This window comes from Schistocerca piceifrons, chromosome 1 (assembly GCF_021461385.2).
Source record: "Schistocerca piceifrons isolate TAMUIC-IGC-003096 chromosome 1, iqSchPice1.1, whole genome shotgun sequence".
In the NCBI taxonomy this organism is placed as follows: Eukaryota; Metazoa; Arthropoda; class Insecta; order Orthoptera; family Acrididae; genus Schistocerca; species Schistocerca piceifrons.
In genome coordinates, this window is record NC_060138.1 from 372,574,941 (window position 1) to 372,599,367 (window position 24,427).

Genomic DNA, 24,427 nt, shown 5'->3' on the forward strand with positions numbered 1-24,427 from the left:
GGTCGGCAGCAGATTACACGGCATATCGATTGGGTTTGCACCTGTGGGTAAAGCTGATAGCCCCAGCAGCAGCCGCGCCGGCCGTGGTGACCGAGCTGTTCTAGGCGCTTCAGTCAGGAATCACGCGGCTGCTACGGTCGCAGGTTCGACTCCTGCCTCGGGCGTGGATGTGTGTGATGTCCTTAGGTTAGTTAGGTTTACGCAGTTCCAAGTCTAGGGGACTGATGAGCTCAGATGTCAAGTCCCATAGTCCTTAGAGCCATTTGATCCATTTTGGAACCAACCATGACACAATAAAAAAAGAAACTGGAGATAATTTATTCCTAATTCAACTCATAGAAAACCATTTTTCTTGTTAAAGGAATATGTTGTAACCATTTTCATTTAGAAATTTTAATCTATTACGTTCTTATTTATGCATGATGTACACTCCTGGAAATTGAAATAAGAACACCGTGAATTCATTGTCCCAGGAAGGGGAAGCTTTATTGACACATTCCTGGGGTCAGATACATCACATGATCACACTGACAGAACCACAGGCACATAGACACAGGCAACAGAGCATGCACAATGTCGGCACTAGTACAGTGTATATCCACCTTTCGCAGCAATGCAGGCTGCTATTCTCCCATGGAGACGATCGTAGAGATGCTGGATGTAGTCCTGTGGAACGGCTTGCCATGCCATTTCCACCTGGCGCCTCAGTTGGACCAGCGTTCGTGCTGGACGTGCAGACCGCGTGAGACGATGCTTCATCCAGTCCCAAACATGCTCAATGGGGGACAGATCCGGAGATCTTGCTGGCCAGGGTACTTGACTTACACCTTCTAGAGCACGTTGGGTGGCACGGGATACATGCGGACGTGCATTGTCCTGTTGGAACAGCAAGTTCCCTTGCCGGTCTAGGAATGGTAGAACGATGGGTTCGATGACGGTTTGGATGTACCGTGCACTATTCAGTGTCCCCTCGACGATCACCAGTGGTGTACGGCCAGTGTAGGAGATCGCTCCCCACACCATGATGCCGGGTGTTGGCCCTGTGTGCCTCGCTCGCATGCAGTCCTGATTGTGGCGCTCACCTGCACGGCGCCAAACACGCATACGACCATCATTGGCACCAAGGCAGAAGCGACTCTCATCGCTGAAGACGACACGTCTCCATTCGTCCCTCCATTCACGCCTGTCGCGACACCACTGGAGGCGGGCTGCACGTTGTTGGGGCGTGAGCGGAAGACGGCCTAACGGTGAGCGGGACCGTAGCCCAGCTTCATGGAGACGGTTGCGAATGGTCCTCGCCGATACCCCAGGAGCAACAGTGTCCCTAATTTGCTGGGAAGTGGCGGTGCGGTCCCCTACGGCACTGCGTAGGATCCTACGGTCTTGGCTTGCATCCGTGCGTCGCTGAGGTCCGGTCCCAGGTCGACGGGCACGTGCACCTTCCGCCGACCACTGGCGACAACATCCATGTACTGTGGAGACCTCACGCCCCACGTGTTGAGCAATTCGGCGGTACGTCCACCCGGCCTCCCGCATGCCCACTATACGCCCTCGCTCAAAGTCCGTCAACTGCACATACGTTTCACGTGGATGCTGTCGCGGCATGCTACCAGTGTTAAAGACTGCGATGGAGCTCCGTATGCCACGGCAAACTGGCTGACACTGACGGCGGCGGTGCACAAATGCTGCGCAGCTAGCGCCATTCGACGGCCAACACCGCGGTTCCTGGTGTGTCCGCTGTGCCGTGCGTGTGATCATTGCTTATACAGCCCTCTCGCAGTGTCCGGAGCAAGTATGGTGGGTCTGACACACCGGTGTCAATGTGTTCTTTTTTCCATTTCCAGGAGTGTATAATTTTTCTTGGTCGAGTTTTTTAGAACGTAAATATCTTCTTGCTTTCAGATATTTCGTCTCTGTTGTGGATGTACACGAGCATGGGAAATACCAGGACCTCATGCAACCTTTGCAATATCACGAAAACGAAGCAAACAAACAAATTAAAGTTTAAGAGCACACAAAATCCGTCACCATAGTAGGAGTGACATTGAAGAAAACAGGTTAAATTTCGATATTAGCAGACGACCTGACAGTCCCTCGTGTCTAAAGACGATTACACACTAAGCCCATGAAGGCGAACGAACGACAACCACTGGATTCGGTTGAACGTGTGTCGCCAAGGCATTGGCGTTCGGCCCCTCATTCACCAGAACAAGAGGCTGGGGCCTAAGGATCCGACCGTTCCAAGTTGCAGTTGGCTCTGATAGCTTGTCGAGTGTGCTCCAATTTTGCCGTTGTTGTGAAGTAGCCTTTTAATCACAAATCTATCGGCCGGTATTGTGACGGGAGAAGAGGACTTAGCAGTCGCCGCATGTGCAGCATTGGTTTTAATGTAAGGAGATTGGTACGTGATTTCCTTAATCGTACCACACTTACACACCATATCTTAAATACCATAAAAGAGGAGGCGGTAGTAAAAATTTATAATTAAGACAGTTTACTGACATTACGCCTTTTAAGGAATTTGACAATTACAAATTGTGCCGAGCCACTAGATAAAGCTTTGTAAATACAGTTAGAAACGTAACGCACTTGGTATTCAAATAAACAGTCCTTTAAGGAAACAGAACTACTGACAAACTTCAGAAATTCAAATTTCCATATAGGATTTCGCTCAAAATACAAATAATAAAAGGAATTGCCAGTGAAGAGTGACTTAATGACACTTGAACACTAATGTCTGCCAAGCTAAGATCCAATTACATAACATGATAGAATCTCTTAAATAAAAAATTACAGGAGAAACACTGATCTTTAAAAATAAATGTTCACGTGCTCAGACGTGTTAATAAAAAAAAATACTAGAAAGAGCTGCACAAGAAACTCAGCGGATTCTATGCAGCTTAAGGTTCAGGCAGTTACCAATCCATAATATTTAAGGTTCAAATGGTTCAAATGGCTCTGAGCACTATGGGACTTAACAATCAATGGTTCAATGGCTCTGAGCACTATGGGACTTAACATCTGGGGTCATCAGTCCCCTAGACTTAGAACTACTTAAACCTAACTAACCTAAGGACATCACACACATCCATGCCCGAGGCAGGATTCGAACCTGCGACCGTAGCGGTCACGCGGTTCCAGACTGAAGCGCCTAGAACCGCACGGCCACACCGGCCGGCTTAATATTTAAGGAAACAAGTTCATATACGAAGAGGTTACATACAGTATATATTTATATATCTACCAGCTTAACCCGCCTTGGCGGAAGGAAGATAAATACTAAACTTTGGAAGGCGATATGTGAACAACTCCCGGTAGTGGCCAGGTTCTTAAACACTGCCAGGCCTACAACCTCGGGCGACATTTCACTCCCCGCCAAGGCTCTGGCACAATCAAAAGTTTTTGCTCGAATCACAAAGACATTCCAATAACTCTGAGACATAGAAACACTCGGCAGAACCTTTGACTCGATATATGGGTAAGCGTGTAAAGGAACATGTTACACTACTGACAAAATGGCAACTTTGACCTTAACTATTTTACAAACGGACAACTGTATTAATAGAGTGCATACTTTGAACACGCCAACATAAAATCATTTGATTACGAGAGACACAAAGCGCTAATAAAACTTCTGGGAAAACTTTCAAATGACGGTCACCATTTAACTAGGCCAACTGAACTCTTCCGCACCGTCTTAAAGTTCGACTATGAAAGTCTCACCACAATAATAAAGTTTAAATGGCTCTGAGTGCGTCGGTCACCAAAATACAATTACGACCACTTACTTCATATCACGTACATAATACGAGGGAGCGGGTTCCACAGCTTCACCGCTTCACTTCACATTTAGTTCTCGGCGAAATCACAGAACTTCTATATCCAAGCTGCCCATGTCGCCAAAACGCCCAACCAGTTTCACACCACAACATATAATGGTCATCACGCTCGTTCGGCAGCGTTGACGCTCGTCTCCCACCGATTGTCATGAAATCTCGAGGGTTACCCGTCGAAGGCTAACAACCAACTCGCTTCGCCTGCCAAACCGGAAGATAAGACACGCGAAAAGCAAAGATAGTTTAGCTCAACCACAATCGATCTCAACGATACTTGATCAAAATAACACTGGCGCCAGCTCGCCACGGCTCAGAGCTGATTATCAGAAAAAGAAGAACAAGAGGAAAGGACGCCTGTGGGCGACCTCTCTTTCATAAATTAGGCAGTAATGCGGAGAGACAAAATCTCCAGCACCGCTCCCGGCTTTGTTGGCCTCTCTCGTTCACGGCGAAAAGCTGTCACTGAAGACCGTTTTCTTTTATATATATATGAAACAGCGATCCCTTCGATCGACAAGTCATGATTGAGAGCACCGCTGTGTCAAAAATCTGACGATACCAGTCACTGAATGCTGGCCCCTATTTTGACTCGACCAGAAGTGGGATTCTTCCTACACGTTGGTTAGGAGGCCTGAGGAGGGCGTAGTGTAGCGCTGAACTGGTTGCTTAAATAAAATTACAACTGGAACTTAAGACGGCTGAAGGCGTTTGGATTCAACATTTTATACTAAACAGCCCAGGTCTCGGAACCATATGTATAAAAATCGACTTAGAGAAAACTGGTTGTTTCAGCGATAACCGCCGTCCCTGCTTCATACCATTATTGAACCAGCTGAGCCGCTCTGAAGTTGACTTTCGTCCAATCTGCTGCCTGTTCTGTCGTCCTGGCCTCGCGGTAACCACGAGCGCTTCACACCGCTCGTAATTTCACCCCCAGTGAGCGCCATGCGCGTACGGTGTCTTTTGTTGGACTGACCAGTCGTGGCTACGCATGCGCAGAAGGTGTGCGCCACGCAATTAGACGCGGAGCGCCGACAACGGCTTTGCGCCGGAGGCGGCGGCGGCGGTCGCAGGGGTGTTGTGGCGTAGGTGTGGATGTAGGTGGGACGGGCCGGGCCGAGCCCCGAATGCACGCGGCGCGCAATTCGTTCCTTGCCGTTAACTCCCGAGAATGCTCACGTTAATGCAATAACACCCGCGAGGGATTAAAAAAAAGGATAAGGAAAAAAAAACAAAAGGGAAAGGAGAAGAAAAGGGCGGGTGCGGTAGGAACAGAACAGGCGAAACGGCGGGGGAGCCGGAAACACAATTACACAGCGGTCCGCTCTCGGCTTTTAACAGGCTGCGGCGAGGCCAGTTATAAAACTTGGGCCGCTCCTCTGAGGCGGGGCCCTCGGCTTGCTGGCAGCGCAAACACGCTGGCCCGACGCGCCTCGGCTTCTGCCCGCTGCCTGCGTTAGATTAAACGCTCCGCATTTCTTAAATTTTTCACTCCGTTTTGCATTGCAGCTCCCTGTGCCGGCTAGCATAGTTGGTAGCATTTTTCTTTTCCTCCCCTCTCCCTCCTCCATCCCCCCCTCCCCCACCCTTCCACAATCCCGCTTTTTTTGCCTTTGGTGTGCACGAAAGTACCGACAAACTGCGAAACAACCTTGACTGCCACATTGCTGGCCAGAGAGGCGGAAACTGCCAAGAGCCGCTATTGCGTTAATGAAATATGGAATTAAACACACTCTCGTGCACAGTTACGTGGGATAGAAGCGCAAGAGAAACGAGACTGCTCGCATTACGGAGGAACTATGTGCCAGGGATATTAGTGCCAGAAAATTTTTCGACCTTTGGATCGTAACAGGTATGGTGTAGCACATGCTAAAATGGTACAGAAATCTTGTACTCGCGAGACTGTTAGGAAGATGTTGACAATCTGGTATAGTACTGTGCAATGATCTGCTGGCCTCGTTGTATACTGTGCAAAGTGATTGTGAGAATACTGTAAGAGATATTAGGAACCGTGCAGACCTACATAGCCTTTCTCGACTCACTCAATATGCCGGTGGAACAGGACAGTGGGTTGACGAGGATACAAGTGGATGCAGTATAAACTACTGATAAACTTAGCCGGCCGGAGTGGCCGAGCGGTTCTAGGCGCTACTGTCTGGAACCGCGGGACTGCTACGGCCGCAGGTTCGAATCCTGGCTCGGGCGTGGATGTGTGTGATGTCCATAGGTTAGTTAGGTTGAAGAAGTTCTAAGTTCCGGGGGACTGATGACCTCAGAACTTAAGTCCCATAGTGCTCAGAGCCATGTTTTGATAAACTTATCTAAAAAAATTAAGAGAGACAGTCCAAGTGAAGGTGAGGGTGATTACCATAAAGGGCGAGGATGAGAGAAAGTGCGATTTTATCTCACTTAGCTTTTTATTTCTTTCATTCCATTTTATATGTATTATTTGCATTCGTTGCTACTATTGTTTCTATGGGAGCTGCTAACCTCGTCGTTGAGCGCACCCTAACACACAAACACAAACCTTTGAAGTAATTTTGCTACTTTGGAAGCAAGGCAACACGTAACGGACGAAGAACGGACATTAAAAGCAGACTACTATCATGGACAAAAAGCCATTCCAGACCAAAAGAAGTCTGCTAATACCAAATGTACGTCGCAATTTGCCCGTTTTGTGTTATCGCGAAATAGGGGTGATAGTGTGACAGAAATTATACGTGAATTGGAGTGGCAATCATTAAAACAAAGGCGTTTTTCGTTGCGACGGGATCTTCTCATGAAATTCCAGTCACCAGTTTTCTCCTCCGATTGCAAAAACATTCTGTTGGCTCTCACCTACATAGGGAGAAATGATCATCACGATAAAATAAGAGAAATCAGGGCCCGCACGGAAAAATTTAAGTGCTCGTTTTTCCCGCATGCCGTTCGAGAGTGGAACGGTAGAGAGAGACCATGAAGGTGGCTCATTGAACACTCTGCCAGGCACTTTATTATGAATAGCAGAGTAATCACGTAGATGTAGATTTGGGGAAGGAATTTCTGAGAAAGTGCGCCTAGGGCACCCGCATAGTACCGAAGTGAATCGCAGTCTGTGGGGAAAACCGGAAAAGGAGAGAATCTGACCATAGGAGGATGTCAAAATTACCGCGCAATGATAAAGAAATTAGATTCTCCATAGAATTAGCGAGGAAAGGAATGTCTAGAAAACAAACTAAGATGAAGGAGAGTCGTAAATACAGGGCATGCGTTAAGACATACAGAATAATTTCCATGTAGCTATAGTAGGGGAACACAGAGACCGTGATACACTTCAATAGATAGCTAAGTACAGAGGGTGCAGATGCTACTCTGAGATGAAGAGGTTGCCACAGGGAGGGACTCGTAGCGCACCATATCAAACCAGTCGTAAGACTGTAACAAAAAGAAGGCCTTACCTTGCCACTACTTTAATCAAAATCTATCATCCCACTGACAGTGGGCAAGCAGTTTATTACAGGAAAAAATCTGCACTACAACGGAAAATGCGGAGCTCCAGGTGTGATACAAAACAAAGGAGTCGCACTGCAGATTTTTGTTACCTACTGAAGATTTTTAACTGGTCATGGTCACTTTCGCCGGCCGGAGTGGCCGTGCGGTTCTAGGCGCTACAGTCTGGAGCCGAGCGACCGCTACGGTCGCAGGTTCGAATCCTGCCTTGGGCATGGATGTGTGTGATGTCCTTAGGTTAGTTAGGTTTAATTAGTTCTAAGTTCTAGGCGACTGATGACCTCAGAAGTTAAGTCACATAGTGCTCAGAGCCATTTGAACCATAGTCACTTTCAGATAACGATATTATCCAAACACGTCTGCCTTCTTTTCCTCATGTCCTGAAATCATATCTGCAAGTCGTTTTCTGTGTGGTTGCATAAGAATTTGGCCGTTTCTGCCTCTAGTGACACGCCCGTCCGTTGCTACTCAACCGATCGGTTTTTGTGAAATGTGTCGCAGCCTAAGGACACAGTTCAAGCAGTCTCACACTAAACGCCACGACTAATACTTAGTTACTAACATGATACTATAGTGAGATACAACAAAAAATAGTGAGATACAACAAAAAGTGGTTCAAATGGCTCTGAGCACTGTGGGACTTAGCTACTGAGGTCGTCAGTCCCCTAGAACTTAGAACTACTTAAACCTAACTAACCTAAGGATATCACACACATCCATGCCAGAGGCAGGATTCGAACCTGCGACCGTAGCGGTCGCGCGGTTTCAGACTGTAGCGCCTAGAACCGCTCGGCCACCCCAGCCGGCTGAGATACAACAACACATTGCCCATCTCTAACGTGAAAAGTATTTATTTCACCGCTTGGCTCGCAAAGGGTCTTTATTTTATTTCGGTTCCCTTTAGAAACAATCATCAGATCTTGTGGCCCATGTATCACGCACGTAACGGTCCCCGGTTCAGGACCGCACACTCAAATGGCCATTTTTTCTCACAGTCTTCTTGCGTTTTCCTCAATTGACAGGGGATTAGAAAGGCCAAAAATTATCAATCCCACCGCGCGTAAATTATGGTCAGGAACGGGATATTTCAGTGTTAATGGGCGTTTTGCGCCTGGTGATCAACCGCCTTTTTGCCGCTATGTGGGGAGTAGGCGGCGTAGCAAGTTATGACGTCATTGAAACGCAACAAAACTGAGAAAGTTCGGACGAAAGCTAGCGGCAGGATGCCTGTATTTTGAGGCAGCAAATGCATACTCTTAGTGAATTCCGGGGAGGCGCGAACATCATCAACATCTATGTCTGTCTACATATACAACACGCAAGGCCTCCTGTGGTATGTGGCGGAGGAACTTTGTTAACCACTTCAACTTCTGCCCTGCTCCAGCAGCGAACAGTTCGTATGGAAGAACGATTGGTGGTAAGCCTCTGTGTGGGCGGAATCTGTCGAATTTTGCCTTCACGGTCTTTTAGCGCAATGCTTGTAGGTGGAAGTAATATATCGTTTTGATTGTAGTAGGAAGGTATGCCCTCTAAATTTTAACACCATAACGCACCGTAATGCGGAACGCCTCCCTTGAGGCGTGGACAATCATCTCCGTAACACTTTCTTGTGTACTAACTGAATCTGTCACGAAATGCGTAGCTCTTCTTTGGATCTCTTCTATTTCGTCCATCAGTCTTGTTTTGCGTGGATCCCATGTTGAGAAGCATTATTCAGGTATTGCTCAAACAACTGATTTGCATGCTGACTCCATTGTGGGTGGACTAAAATTGCAGAGGAATCTTCCAATAAATCTCAGCTTGGCGTCTGCCTTACTTGCCATAGTCTACCGTGTACGTTTCACTCCAAGTCGCCCCGTACGCCCACTCCCATTTATTTAATGTTGCTAATCCTTCGGGTGCTTCTTCGAAGGTCATGAAAACTTACAGTAATGGATCTTTCCGCCTATTTAAGCGCAACACGTTACACATCCGGAAAGCGTTGATCCTCGGCAAGTTTTCCTGCATTTCACTACAGTTTTTTTAGCATTGCGATTTTTTTCTGTGTAACAACATCATTCGCGAAAAGTCTCATGGAACTTCCGAAGTTATCCACAAGGTCAATTATGTATTTCGTACAACTTTTGTGAGGGGTCCACTTGTAAGTGGATCCCGATTTTGTAATATCTTTCATGAAAAATGACCTGAAAAGATTGTCATATGCAGCAGAGATTGTATTTTGGACACCACTGAACCAAAGATGTTGCCTGAGAGGCAGAATCGATTGCAAGTAGGGGCGCGCGGAGAGCAGTAGCAGTTGGCGTTGCGCCGGCCGCGGTGGTCTAGTGGTTCTAGGCGCGCAGTCCGGAACCGCGGGACTGCTACGGTCGCAGGTTCGAATCCTGCCTCGGGCATGGATGTGTATGATGTCCTTAGGTTAGTTAGGTTTAGGTAGTTCTAAGTTCTAGGGGACTGATGACCACAGAAGTTAAGTCCCATAGTGCTCAGAGCCATTTGAACCAACCAGTTGGCGTTCCACTCTGTTATAAGTAGGATGTAAGACTTAAAGCTAGTGGCTAGCTGTGAGAATTTAGTTGTTGCTCTGCGGACGCAGCATAATACAGTTTTTATAAAATTAAGTGATGAATGATATTGTAACTCAAAGGTAAAGCAACTGAGACAAATTTGTAAGGCAATGACATTTTGTGTATTTAGTTGTAAGTACGCAGCAACGCAGTGTGGATTTCGCTAATTTTTACAGTGCTGACCCCTGAATGTAGGAACCGAGTATTTGCCATCAGATTTAATGCATAGGTTAATTAGGTATACCCGATTCGTAATATTTTGTGAGTTTTATAATCCTGATATAGAGAAGCTAAATTTTGGAATCTATTGTGTCAAACGATGTCAGACTTTTTGTCATGTAACGATTCAAGTGTTTTTAATTACGACAGTAAGTGAGAATTGTACAACAGGTGAGAAGTTCACTGATTTTGAAGTTAGAGTAAAATTGTTTCATATCAGATTTTGTGAAGCAGAAACTTGACATTGAATACAATTTTCAAACTGAAGCATTTGGTATTTGGATATCCCCGCACCAGTACCTTATCCACTTACATGTCGTGTTTCTTTGAACCCAATGAATATTTTTTTTTTTTAAAGAAATCATTTTTCACTCAGAATAAAACAAATATGTTAATGTGCCAGAGTCGGAAAATTAATGTTTGTAACAGCTTCAATGCGGACAGTATTGCACAGCACTGAACCAATATCGAGTATTTGCACTGAATATTTGCAAGGTTATTCCTATGTCAGCCAATCCACTGATATTATTAGTATGAAGGTATTTTACGGCCGGGATTTCGCCGAACCATTCTTCACAGTCTCCGGGAGCGCTAGTCCAGTGTTACATGGAGGAGTGCTTCTGTAAAATTTGGAAAATAAAGAGGCAGGCAATGGCAAGAATGTGAGAGGGCGGGTCGTGAGTCGTGCTTGGATAGCCAGCGTGGATAATTACCGGCGAAAGGCAACTGAGTTCAAGTTGGAGTTTCAGTTATTCTGCAATTTGAAGTAACACATGCAGCAATTAAGAACATTTCGGAAACAGGCAATGAAATAGTCAAATGGTGTTGAAAATGTACCGGGTTTTGTCACTTTGAGCAGCATCCGAAGATGAACAGATGGGGTACGATGGCGATACACATACATAAAGAAAGCGCATTGTACCTGGAGGTGTGTCTTCCGTTATTCTGAAAGGCGATTTCTACTTGCGGGTTAGTAGCTGATAAAATATTCGTTTTGAAAACACAGCTCTCAATCAGTTTTCATTTTATTTGAAGCTAGTTTAAGGATCACAGCCACTTTCTGAAGAGTTCGCTCATATAGCCTAGCTGTCCAGTTGGAATCTGTCACCATCATTGGTCTCTGTTAGACTCACGTGTGAGATGTCTTCTTCTTCTTCTTCTTCTTCTTCTTCTTCTTCTGCTGTCCATGGATTAGGCAATATCTCCTGTTCTCTCTGCAAAAAGTATCTGACCATCGTTTCCTTGGTCTGCTCGTATATGCTCTTGCCTTTCCTGAGGCTTGCGATCCTCTCCACGGCATTCCATCGGCTCGCTGTCTCCAGTCATTTCTATAGTCCACATTTTTATCTTCCAAAGAATTTATTCCTAGTTCTTCCTTTATCTTTTCATTTGTTGTTTTGTCTGAAGGCTTACATCCCGTTATTGTTCTTGAGAATCTCATTTCGGCTGTCTCGTTTGGTCAACTTCCATGTTTCAGATTCAAAGAGAAAAGTGAGTACAGATATTCCTTTGTAGAACTTCATTCAGGTTTTAATTTTTAGGCTTCTATTTAATATATTACATGTTTGTTGGAACATGGATGATTTGTTTTAAATATCCTTTTCATATTTATAACTAACATATGTTGCTAAATAATTAAAACGTGTGAGTTCTTCTAATATAGTATTATTTACTACAATTTTGCTTCTAACAGTATTTTACCTTTGAAGTTCATTGTTTTGGTCTTACTTATGGAAATGTTAAAATTATAATTTTCGCATAGCTTCTGTTACACGCGTACTGCTCTTAGGAACTCGTCTGCAGTTTACTTTTAATAATCTGATTATCAGCAAAAAGCATCGTCCTAAGCGCAAAATTTGGTGCAATACAAATGCCTCCGTTAATGTTTTACATCCATTCTCTAATCACGTCGTCTGTAAACTGTAAACAAAATAGGAGACAAGGTGCAACCCCGCCTAACACCTTCCGTTTCCGACATGTACACTGACTATTATATCTTTATGCATACATTTTAGTACTTTAATTAACTGATTTGCATATCCTGTTCGAGTTATGTTTTCCCATGGTTCTTCTTATCCATTCGATCCAATGAAGACCAAGAGGGCGAGGTTACGAATACATTGACTTTATGTCCTCCTCTAATTCTTCCCCTACTTTGCTTATCTTTTCGTATTTACATTTCCACTATATACGACAATCTTTCTCTCTTCCCCTGCAATGAACGATAGTTTGCCGACCTTCCTGAATCGCGCTTCAGCTTTCTCATTGGGAAAACCTTGAATAAATTGCATTGATAAAAATCGCAATACTTCGAAATATAAGTGGATTTTTTTACCTTAAAACCGCAGTCACTCAGTGACAGCTGAAAAACTCTTCCAACTGCCTTCGTAAGTGCGAACGGCAGTTACGAAACGTACAGCAGTGTGTGGGTCTGCTCTTTGTCTTCTGTCAGGACTGCGTCAGCCAGTGACAGGAAGTAACTAGTCAGTGTTTTTTTTTTTAAAGCCAGAGAAGAAGGAAAAGTGAAATATGACTGACGCAGTGGTAGGAGGACGACGACGCGTTCGCGTTCAAAGCCGCAGATCCATGAGTGTGGCTGCCGTGTGTAACAGTTCGTGCGCGACAAACCTGTGCTGCTTTGCATGTGCGGCTGCCGCCGTCAGTGGGTACCCGGCGTAACATTTGCCACGCTGCTGAACGAGGGCAACTGCGCACATATGAGTCACCAACATTCTGTGAAGTTTCCTTTCATTCTTCTACCATCCATTCGCTCAGTTGTTGTGATCTTCAGTCCAAAGACTGTTATGATGAAGCTCTTCATGCTACTACGTCCTGTGCAAGCCTCTTTATCTCCGAGTAACTACTTCAACCTACATCCTTCTGAATCCGCTTACTGTATTCACCTCTTGATCTCCCTTTACGATCCCCGATCCCCCCCCCCCCCCTCCCCGACGCTTGCCTCCAATTAAATCGGTGATCGCTTGATACCTCAGAATGCGTCCTACCAACAGATTCCTTCTTTTAGTCCAGCTACACTCTTCTCATCATTTCTATTCAGTACCTCCACATTACTTATGTGGTATACACATCTAATCTTTGGTATTCTTCTGTAGCAACACGTTTCAAAAGCTCTTATTCTCTTATTGTCTGAAATGTTTATCTTTCTTGTTTCACTTCGATACATTGCTACATTCCATACAAATAATTTTAGAAAGGACTTCCCAGCACATAAATCTATGCTCGTTGTTAGCAAATTTCTCATCTTCAGAAACGCTTTTCTTGCCATTGCCAGTCTACATTTTATATCCTCCCTACTTCGACCATCGTCCGTTATTTTGCTTCCCAAACAGCTAAGTCATTTACTATTTTAAGTGTCTCATTTCCTAATCTAATTCCCTCAGCATCATCTGATTTACTAGGTCTACAACCTTGCTTCCACCGTTTGTTCTCGAAGTTCGGGGCTTCATTGCAGGAAACTTACAAAATAAGATTGATAGTACTGCTCATCGCTGGCCACTACATTCTCCCATCTTTCGGATGGCATACGAATCCCGTGGCCGAAGAACTGGGCGTCTTTTGTGGGGATCCATGAATCGATTCAATTTTGCACTTATTCATATGATCGGAAGTGCTGGTCAGCCAGACTGTATGCCACTGATCGAAATAGGTGGTAGTCAGAGAGAGCGACGTATGGAGAATACGGCGGGAGGGATAGGATTTCTCATTTCAACGTTTCCATGTATATTTTGACGGGCATTGCGACATGGGGTCGAGGAGTGACCTGCTGCAAAAATTACCTTTGCGTGTGTATCGCTGTATTGTGGGTGTTTGTGTTTCAGTTCTGGGCTCGAACGTATCAATTACTTTCGATGATGATATCCTGTGACTGTCTTCGTCTGTTTCAGTAGCTACGAAAAAGTTCTGTCTTCCCCCGCCATGCCGGTCTTCGAGTTCAGAATCACCGTTCTTAAGACGTTGAAAACATTCTCTGCACGTTCTTCCACTAATAGTTCCCTCACCATTGATCTTATCCAGCATTTTAAGAGCCACAGCCGCAGATTTCTTCATGTTAAAACAGAACACTAAAACTTTCCGCTAATGGCGAGGAATGGGTACGTAAGTTGACGTACTTAATCGAGAATAACCTGCCGCGCGGCTTTAGCCGAGCGGTCTAGGCGCTGCAGTCATGGACTGTGCGGCTGGTCCCGGCGGAGGTTAGAGTCCTCCCTCGGGCATGGGTGTGTGTGTTCGTCCTTAGGATAATTTAGGTTAACTAGTGTGTAAGCTTAGGGACTGATGACCTTAGCAGATAAGCCCCATAAGATTTCACAAATTTTTGTTGTTGAGAATAACCTTATGATGCAATCACAAACCGACTAATGTTTTTATGGTATTGTGTTTAGAGATGCCTAAGCTTATTGTACTACGCCTATGACCAACCACTTGAACCCCACTTGCCGCTACTGTCGTCTATTGCAAAACGGCGGAAGCAAAGTTGTAGATCTAATAATACGACTACATTCTATTACCCTCGTTTTGCTTTTGTTGATGTTCATCGTATATCCTCCTTACAAGGTACTGTCCATTCCGTTCAGCTGTTCTTCCAAGCCCTTAGCTGTTTGTGGCAGAATTACAGTGTCATCAACAACCCTGAAGTTTTTACTTCTGCTCCCTGAAATTTAACTCCTACTCCCAATTTTTCTTTTGTTTCCTTTACTGCTTGCTCAATATATAGACTGAATAACATCGGGGATAGGCTTCAACCCTGTTTCACTTACTTCTCAACCAATTCTTCCCTTTCGTGCCCCTCGACTTTTATAACTGCCATCTGGTTTCTGTACAAATTGTAAATAGCCTTTTGCTGCCTGTATTTTACCCTTGCCACCTTTTGAATGTGAAAGAGAGTATTCCAGATAACACTGTCGTAAGTTGTCTGTAAGTCTACAAATGCTAGAAACGTTGGTTTGCCTTTCCTTAACCTATCTTCTACGAGAAGTGGTAGAGTCAGTATTGCCTTACGTGTTTCTACATTTCTCCGGAATCTGAACTGATCTTCCGCAAGGTCTGTTCCTATGAGTTTTTCGATTGTTCTGTAAGGGACGCATGCTAGTACTTTGCAGCTGTGACTTATTAAACTGATAGTTCAGTAATTTTCATACCTGTCAGCACCTGCTCTCCAGTTATCCCACATATCTCTGTTCTTGAGAAGGCTTTCCTCATAGACTTACCTGCTACTATCTTTGCAGAATTACTTCCTTTTAAATGTTTAGTTAAATGGTCTATGTAATGTGGTATTATCACATTCCTGTTCTCTACTAAATGATGTTAACCAGAGGACATATCATAGTTCTATTTCACGTTGTTTGTATGGCTTAACAGGAGGCAAAAGAAAAAAGCGCCAGCTTGACTGCAGGAGGTAGATAAAAAAAAAGTAGCCGGTAGTTGAACAGTCGGGAGGGCGAGCTTGGGGAGAGCGGTGGTGGTGCGGGTTGCAGGCCGGCCGTCAGCGCACTGTCGGGGAAATGCCGAGCGCTTGAGGAGAAGTGTCGTTCTGAACTGAAGCCTACACTCAATTTTTTTGGTAAATATTGAGTGCAACCCCTCCACACCCACAACTGCGTGGTGACTACCTAAAATTATCTATTTATCGTAACGTCTGCTTCAATTAGTATCTTAAAAGAATGACGCTCAAAATGAAACAGAAGCCATTTATTACCGTCAGAGAAGCGTGATGAGTGGCGAATTTTCATCAAAACCGACATTTCTCTTGTTGCCAAGCTAAAATTTCTTCATTTGCCAAAAAACAGTGGTGTTTACACAATGGCACCTCAATAACTTTTTGAGCAGTCGATGTTGTGAAAGAATTCCGAAACAGTGGTTTATTAAGATTAGGACAAATAAGGTCAAAAGCTTATGAAATAGCGCATCCTTGGTTCAAAATAAACATGCAATATCTTCACTTACGTTATTCCAAAACCCACACTAACACTCGTTTGCCTGGCTATTGACGACCCTTAATAATTTCGTTATCTGATGGAAAAGTCTATAGTTAATGGAATAATACGGCGCATAATAAAGTTTAGCGTAATAAGTGTGTGGCAAAATTACTCTCTTCTATTTGCACTATAATTTGCCAAAATCTGGTCTCGATATCTCAATAGTTTTTGAAACATAGGGAATGTCACTGACTTTTCATTCTGGCTTCATCTCGATCGCAAATGAGTGAGATACATCAGTTTCCTCGAGATTGGTTACAGACAGAGACCTCCACCCAAATCTAAATAAAAATTCAGTATGTTAGCTAAATTTTGTACGCTGCAACGTATATATTATGAAACAAACACAAAATCGTAGTGATTTTCGAACTTAGTGCAGTGTCTTACGTAAGTGCAAACACCACAATAACTATGTCTATCAATAAAATGATAGGCACTTCATCATGAAGCTGATATATATATCATCAAAAAAAGTTTTGCATCACCCCGGTTCCGAGAATTCCGGAACCTGTACAGATAATTGGAATAGAGATCAACATAAACATCATTTCCACCCTTTTTATTGCTCATGAAAACCATACATTTCATGTTGTACCACAATACAGCGAGACCATCAGAGCTGGTGGTCTAGGTTACTGTACACATTGATACCTCTAATACCCGGTAGTACGTCCTCCTGCACTGATGCATGCCTGTATTCGTCATGACATACTATCCACAAGTTCATCAAGGCACTGTTGGTCCAAATTGTCCCACGCCTCAATGGCGGTGTAGATCCCCCAGAGTCGTTGGTGGGTCACATCGTCCATAAACAGCCCTTTAACTCTGTCCCAGGCATGTTCTGTTGGGTTCATGTCTGGAAAACATGCTGGCCACTCTAGTAGAGCGATGAGTTAATCCTGAAGGAATTCATTCACAAGATGTGCTCTGTCGGGGCGCGAATGGTCGTCCATTCCTCGCCAATATGCTGCCGATATGGTTGCACTATCATTCGGAGGATGGCATTCACGTATCGTACAGTCTTTACGGCGCCTTCCACGACCACCAGTGGCTAAGTCGGCCCCACATAATGCCACCCCAAAACAGCAGGGCACCTCCTTCTTGCTGCACTCGCTGGACAGTGTGTCTAAGACGTTCAGCCTGGCAGGGTTGCTTCCAAACACGTCTCCGACGATTTTCTGAAGGCATATGCGACACTCATCGGTGAAGAGAACGTGATGCCAATCCTGAGCGGTCCATTCACTATGTTGTTGCGTCCATCTGTATCGCGCTATACAGTGTCGTGGTTGCAAAGTTGGATTTCGCCATGGAAGTCGGGAGTGAAGTTGAGAATCATGCAGCGTATTGTGCACAGTTTGAGACGTAATACGACGTCCTATGGTTGCACTAAAAGCATTATTCAACTGTCAGGGCTCCTCCGAGCTATAATCCGCAGGTAACGGTCATCCACTGCAGTAGTAGCCCTTGGGCGGCCTGAGCTAGGCATGTCATCGACAGTCCCTGTCTCTCTCTATCTCCTCCATGTCCGAACAACATTGCTTTGGTTCACTCCGAGAGACCTAGGCACTTCCCTTGTTGAGAGCCCTTCATGGCACAAAGTAACAATGCGGACGCGATCGAGCCGCGGTTTTGACCGTCTAGGTATGGTTAACTACAGACAACACGAGCCGTTTACCTCCTTCTTGGTGGAATGACTGGAACTGATCGGCTGTCGGACCCCCTCCGTCTAATAGGCGCTGCTCGTGGATGGTTATTTACATCTTTGGGCTGGTTTAGTGACATCTCTGAACAGTCAGTGTCTGTGATACAATACCCACAGTCAACGTCTGTCTTCAGGAGTTCTGGGAACCGGGGTGATATAAAACTTTTTTTGATATGTGTATAAAGCGGTAAGTAATTCAAAAAACGAAAGACTGTAGGGCGTGTGCCTTGATTGCACATCGCAGCCGGTCATAAGCGAACAAACAATGTTGGCCTCCCCTTACGAAGAAATGAATGAAGTTGCCCAGCGCTTCGGATGAGAATTGGTTACCACACACCGGCCACCGTATTCTCTACGGACTACCATCTGCTATCTCCTGCAATCTACAGCTTCTCTCTCTCTCTCTCTCTCTCTCTCTCTTTTTTTCCATCCTTCAACTCCATTCAGTGACACACTTCAGACACCATAAAGACCGAACACACGCATAAAGATTAAAAATGGAATATGAAACAACAAATGAAATATTTTTCAGACATCTTTCTGTAACCCCCTCGTAACGATTTATTAAACTGAAAATGCAAAGTTGCCCGTACTTTTGAGTCCATGTTTAATTGTAGCAAATTACTTTCCTAGGGCGCAAACGGAGTATTGTTCCTACTCACTATATGAATTGCTTTTGCACCAATTGCCAAATGGAGCGTTTCACTGCCTTTATCCGTGCTATGGTCGAATGTTTCTCTTCTCGTATTTTGAGTCATTTATGATGAAATACGCAAATAACGCTTGCACAGTGCTGGGCGATTTCGAGAGAGCTCTCTCCGATTACAAAGACCAGCTCGGAACGGAACGGAGTTACCTCGTCGCGGCACAGACGAAAGCACATGAAAGAGACTTCGGAATTACTTTCTGTAATATTTTCTCCTTTATCGTCAAGGGGAAATATACGGCCCGATCGGAAGATCGTTTATTGCCTCTCGGGACTTAATGCACTTTCGTCTGCCAAATGAAAAGGGACCTCCTGCTCTCTGATAAACGTCTGTGGTAAACTGGTTTCCCGTACACCAGACACGCTTATGTACCAAGAACAGTATCTAGGACACCGCGTACAAAGAAATCTGTGTTTATAACAACTGGAAATTCTAAATACGCGTTCTCGGCTAGCGAAAATGTTTCGTTAACTCTGTAATTATTCTCCGTTGAAACGTCAGTTTTGCATATGTCTTACAGATACAAACAGTTAATGGAGCGATAGTAGCCTTATCAGTAGTTTGGACGTAATAACGCATTGCCGATAATGACGGTTAATGGGAGGGGAAATGTGCCATTATAAGACTAATAGCGGTTATGACTCTACCATTTGTGCGATAGGAAACGGCAACTATACGGAAATCAACACAGCAGATATTCTATTAAGAGAGATATTTTAAGAGAGTACACTCCGAGAACAGCGAGACTGAATGCAGCGGGCTGATTCATGCCTTGATAGTGAGCTACTCACCATACCGAAGCGTTCTTTGATCTGAACACATTTCCGCCAGCAGAGAATGCTATATTTGTTTCCAGTTTGCATTGCAGCTTCTGCTGTAACTCGGTAGTGATTATACTGCCTCGCTTGTCCGGCGCATTTAAAACAATTTCGGAGCGAAAGGAATTGCAGAGTTGATGGACGACGGCTGATTTAGTAAACTGTCAGATCAATGAATGCTGACGGCATAAGTCCTGAATTTAGGCCCAGTTTCATTTTTAAGCAGAGTCAACGACAAAGAATGTTTTACTGTAAACAAATAGTAACAAGAGAACTACACACTTGTAACTCGAAGCGACAGTTCTTTGCTTAGCATCAAGGGCTCAGAATTGGAATTAAGTTTAAGATCCTATTGGTTTCAGGACTGTGGAATAAGCTACGTTCATGAATCGAAATGCGTATTTTGTCTCAATATTACTGTTATTTTAGTACTGCAATCATATTGAGATTTCTTTGTGTCTGGTGTGTACGGTACCATGATACAACACAAAGATGTAAACCATTTTTGAACACGCGAAACGGTGCATAAACGGCAGTCAAATAAGAATGTTTTTATTTATTTACTCGCACATTTCACGTCCTTTTCAAGCGGACCGTTCTGTGACCCTCAGGGGCTGGAGCACTAGGGAGAGCAGGAGGGGGAGGGGGGTTGAGGGGGAGTGGCGAGGAACAATCTGGTTTCTGCCGACGATATTTAGGAGAAAATTTCCAATTCCTGCATCTGTCATTCATACAACGGAGCTGTCGTCAATAAACACGCTGGTCTAGTGTATATGCACACATTTGTCTCTCTGCAAACGAGTGTATGACATGCTCCTGAGTGTTCATTGGAAGGAAATTGTTGTCCAAAGTAGCTACTATCTACTACAGAGCTTCAATAGAACTAACGTTGCGTCAAAGGCCACTATTGTGAATGCTTCGCATGGGTGTAATAGTCAAAGTGGCTAATTAGTTTTTGTTGTATGCTAACGAATATTTATATTTACTAGTATTTTGTCTGTGTCGTCATGCGAAGATTGAACTCTCATTAAAGTTCGTAAGTAAGCTCGTAATTCTTGAAAAATGATCAGCAATACAAACGTTAATTAGCATGCAACATTAAACTGTATATTGCAACGCTCATGGCGAGAGTGCAGTCTGTTTCTTTAAATTAAGGAAACTGTCCTGTTAGCAATAATACAAACAATCGGACTGCGAGAAAAATATTAAATATAAATATCTACCAAAACTGCCCCGTCCGATAATTATGTCACTGTTGAAATATTAATTGTGTCTCACGTAAATTATAACTGGCCTTCCTGTTTGCGAAATGAATATATGTTGCGCTCCTTCTATCCCCAAACTGCTGCGGTAGCTGCTGCTATACTAGTTAAAAAGTAAAAATGGAAACTACTAGCATCTCGATGTCCAATGCGTGTTTTAAACTACAGACATATCCACAAAACTTCTGTGCTAATGAATCTCATTACTGCAATGATCATTGTCAATTTAAGTTCCTTTACTGAGTAACTCGGGAAAGCAAAAATTATAGATGTGAAACCTGAAATAAAGAGACGAATGCTGATTGATGGAGAAACTATAAGGTAACTGTATTAACAAAACCTTAACACCAATAAGACAAAATTTTTTAACACTTGAAATATTAAAAATTCACTTTACAGTAATAGTGTGAAAACTTGAACAAATTTTCTTTACTTTCTTATAAAAATGTATGCTATCCATCTTTGAAGAAAAATCAGTGGATCACACATTGTAACATTATCATAAAAAACTCCAATATCTCTGACCAAATTAATTGCATCGTTTGAATGTCTCGGCAGATGTGTTATTACATTACCTTTTCAAATCTTCTGAAAGTATTTACGAAATATCTCTCCATAAGTGAAAAATAATGTAAGAAAATTATTACCGGCACACACCACAGTATAAACACTTCTTCCTCGATCACAAGATACAACTCGATTCCTCGTCTCTCTCTCCAAGACTGCACTCCACTCATAAGCAAAGGTTCTACTAACAGACTCTCGGAGCTCAAACTCTTTGGCAGAGATGTTGTCCGCTATTACTCAGATGCTTTGAAGCTTTACTTTTCCGCGTGACATCCAAAATTTTACCAAAATTGCAATTTTCTGTATGAAACAAAACCCTTACACTAGTCCCCGCTTCGGAGGTTCGAGTCCTCCGTCGGTCATGCGTGTGTGTGTGTGTGTGTGTGTGTGTGTGTGTGTGTGTGTGTGTTGTCCTTATAGTAAGTTGGTTTAAGTTAGATTAAGAAGCGGGTAAGCCTAGGGACCGATGACCTCGGTAGTTTGATCTCATAGGAACTTACCAACACCACCTTGCACTAGGCACTGTCACATCAGTTATTACAAAGAAGTTGCGGTGATAAAAGAGACAAGTAAACTATAAGAACAGTTGTTCTAAGAAGTAAAGACACATTTACAGACTTTTGGGCTTGATCACCTTTTGTAACTGTAGTGGTAATTGAAATCTGGGTTTGCAGGACAGAGCGGATCAGGTTGTGAAAAGGGGCCAAGGTCAATTACTGTTAGTTATACAAGAAATTTATTGCTCAAACCAATGCACAGTTTCCTCTTTAAAACAACAAAGATCAATTCGCGGCTGAGGGCCCAAGTAACTTCTCCATAATAAGTTTAAATGATTGCTTTTGAAACACCAGGATTTAAAGTAACGGCTGAAGGCCTTACTTAAGCAAAATTGCAATATCTTCTCGGTTAAAGGCCGAAATAAAATTTCAGATCAGGTAAGGAAATTCTTTAAAAACCAAGCATTTACAAATCCCAGATAAAGGCCATATTAAGGAAAATTCAAGTTAATTCTATGGCTAAAAGCCTAATTAAAATATTTTCTTTACATAATAAACGAGAGGCTTTAAAGATAAGCCTTTACACAGTACAACAGAAAAACATCTTAAGAAAACTTGAAGTATCTTGTCTGCTGAAGGCCAAGATTACTCAGGAATAATTAAAGACAACCTTAAGATAAACATTTACAGAGCACGGCTGAAGGACGTTTCAAGAATTCAAGATAATTAAGGAGAAACCTTACAGACAAGGATTTACATATTAAAGCCACAGATTCTGGAAGGCCTAAACACAGAACAAACAAGAAATTTAAGTAAAGCAAGGCTGAAGGCCTAATTTCAAACAGCATTAATGCACTAGAGAAGGCTAAGCACAGTAGTTACAAAATTACAAGAGGGGAAAACACAAATTAAAACAATAACAAGCGGTGTTCAGAAAATACTCCCGGATCGGCCTGAGAAGGTCCCTTATCGGTGTAGTGTGTGTGAAATCTTGTGGGTCGTCAGTCCCTAAGCTTACACACTACTTAACCTACATTATCCTAAGAACAAACACACACACCCATGCCCGAGGGAGGACTCGAACCACCGCCGGGACCAGCCGCACAGTCCATGACTGCAACGACTAAGACCGCTCGGCTAATCCCGCGCGGCGGGTGTAGTGAGGTGGGACAGGCAGCCAAGGCTTAAGGTCATATAAGAGAAGGCAGCACAACCAAGGGACGGTTCACGGCCGAGCCGACTGACTAACATGCGACTGTCTGCCTTCCGAGTGACTCTGCCGACTCCCTTCACCGACTCACTCCACCGACTCGTTCCTGTCAGAGCAGAGCCCGGAAATACTCGCGGTCGCTCCACAGATAGCAAAACGAACCTACTATCGAGAACGCCGGTGCTGCCACTCACGGACAGCGAAGGTGAGCAAGGATAGTGGCGCCAGAAGACATTAACACAAAACTAAAAAAAAAAAAAACGTTCTCGCCGTTTCAGAAATGCAGGGAGGACAGGTCACAATGTCACAATCATGAGCCACGCACAGCTCAGTAATGGACTGAATAATATGCCGCCCTCCTAGAAGCAGTAAAATCGTTGCTGGATCTGAAGTCCATGGATGAATGGAAAAGCGGTTGAGGGCGAGGAATAATTAGCTAAGAACTGTGAAGCCGACTATAAGTTCGTGGCTTTCCTCCTTCCGCCACGGTTGGAGAAGTTATAAATTTTCCTCGCCCGTCTCCGTATTAGGACGCAGTTAATTATGTCGCAATTTAATGGACTGTGTTTTGCATTCTGAGAGCAGATATGTCTCTATTTCAGCACACTAAAATTATATTTATTGTCCAAGCTGCAGCCTATAATCTAAGACTGGAGGTTTTAGTGTGTTGTAAGGCAACTGGTACAACCTTTCTGAGTTTAGTGATCAGCCAGCCACGAATTCTGCTGCACTCTTTACATCTTTCATTGTGTCTTTTCGCTTTTAATTAATAGTTTTAGTATTCACGAATGAAATGGTTTGTGTGTGTGTGTGTGTGTCTGTGTGTAAAAGAGGTAGAGACAGATATATATATATATATATATATATATATAATATATAGCGAGAGAGAGAGAGAGAGAGAGAGAGAGAGAGAGAGAGAGAGAGAGATAATGAATTTGACATTTAAGGAATTGATATGTTGAATTAATGTTGTCCATTATAGTTTTCTTTAAACACACATTTCTTATTAAAGATTTTCTTACAGGAGCTCCGAACGCAGATGACATGCCCTTAACAAATGTACAATTATTATGCTCTTTTGTAAAAGTGTTTGTCGAAAGCCATCAAGATGGTTCAAATGAGCACTATGGGACTTAACTTCTAAGGTCATCAGTCCCATAGAACTTAGAATTACTTAAACCTAACTAACCTAAGGACATCACACACATCATTGCCCGAGGCAGGATTCGAACCTGCGACCGTAGCGGTCGTGCGGTTCCAGACTGTAGCGCCTAGAGCCGCTCGGCCACCCCGGCCGGCAGTCATCAAGAATTTGTGTTCTGGAGACTGTGTAACGGTTATGAGTTATAAGTTTGTGTTTCCTGTGATTACTGGCCTCTGCTGGAAACGACATTTAGTTTGTAGGGGCGCGGATTTGTGTACAGCTTTACTGAATTCGTAATGAAGACTATTGAAGAAGTCCGTATAGTATATCCGCAGACGAGCTGTTACAGTAGGGGGATTTTTGTTCTGCCTCGTATGCCACAAAGATGTAAAATAGCGTACGGAATTAGCATTTTA